Source organism: Pundamilia nyererei, unplaced genomic scaffold (genome assembly GCF_000239375.1).
Source record: "Pundamilia nyererei isolate P.nyererei 1_Seehausen unplaced genomic scaffold, PunNye1.0 scaffold00021, whole genome shotgun sequence".
In the NCBI taxonomy this organism is placed as follows: Eukaryota; Metazoa; Chordata; class Actinopteri; order Cichliformes; family Cichlidae; genus Pundamilia; species Pundamilia nyererei.
In genome coordinates, this window is record NW_005187422.1 from 2,103,478 (window position 1) to 2,104,792 (window position 1,315).

At 44.4% G+C, this 1,315-nt stretch overlaps 1 protein-coding gene across 3 annotated transcripts in view; it reads left to right on the forward strand.

Moving 5' to 3' along the window:
* Nucleotides 1–1,315, forward strand: part of phactr3b (phosphatase and actin regulator 3b) — a 56,955-nt gene that overhangs the window by 16,906 nt on the left and 38,734 nt on the right. The gene's annotated exons all lie outside the window — the stretch shown is intronic.

Below are 1,315 nucleotides of genomic sequence, written 5' to 3' on the forward strand. Positions count from 1 at the left end.
TGGCCAGAAGGGCCGATGGCGTGATATGGCAGCCTCGCTTCTGTCAGTCTGCCCCAGGGCAGCTGTGGCTACAACTGTAGCTGCCTCCACCAGTGTGTGAATGGGTGGATGACTGGATGTGTAAAGCGCTTTGGGGTCCCTAAAGGGGGGACTAGTAAAAGCGCTATATAAATAAGCTCTTTTGTCTTACCCTTGTATGCAGAAGCTCGGGCTGCTGTGAAAGGCTTCGTAAGATGAACTGATCTCCAAAAGGTGTATAATACAGGCATTTTCATTCTAAACAAGCCAAAATGACACTAATATTGTCTTTTAAAAACATGCAGGTTTACTGAACTGGCCAAAATAGCGTGTGACCCCGATGGTATAACATGTAAGTAAATCTTGATGCTTCTAATTTTAAAATCTACTTTACACTTATACAGACAGGCTTGTGGATCTAATGTAGTCCTGTTTTAAGTATTTGTGCATGCTTTACAGTTTATTGAATGGGGAAAGGGGGCCCACTGATATTGCTAATTAGAGGCCACGGATATCTGTGCTACACCACTGCTTTTGTGCTCCAGCCTTATTAAACTTTAATCACAGCAGAGGCAGATGAAACATAGTAATAAAAATGGTCACCTAATGTTAATTGTTTGGTTGCATAACAATATTAAGCAATAATTGAAGACGGCACTGATTAATGGCCTCTTGCCATAGAGCTCTCTAACGGGAAAATGTGTTGATCAGACAAAAAAAACCCCAAGACCAGTTTTGAAGACATCAGCTGGTGTTCTGGGAAGACGATTAAACCAATAAATTAAAATAAAATGTAAAAAATCGATAAAGTACGCTCTTGCTCTGCCCAGGCAGCATCCTGGCCTCCTCCCAACCTTGAAACCTCTCCTTCAGAGGAATCCCAGAGACTGTTTTGTTTGCAGCTCACACACTCTACGCACTCAAGACTGTGTCTTCCCCACTGCTACAGTCCCCCCATCTGTCACTGTGACACTGCACTGGCTCCAAGGCTACGCAGGCTGTGGTTGTACCTGATGAATGATTAAGCAGATTTAAAGGGGGCCAGGGCAGAAGTGGAGTAGCAGCAGCAGAGGCCTTTAGGAGCACTTACCTTTTAAATGTGGCTGCACTGCCACGGTGCAAAGCCTGCTTTGGAGTGAAATGCCACAGAGTCAGTCTCCTACGGCCTGTGGAGCTGCTTCCAGCCTGGCATGGTTTGCCTCGTGAATCGCTGCCTTAATGTAGAGTTTGTAAGCAGTTCATGTATCATTTGTGTCTTTGTGAGCACATATTTGAATGATACGCAGCTTTAAAAAAA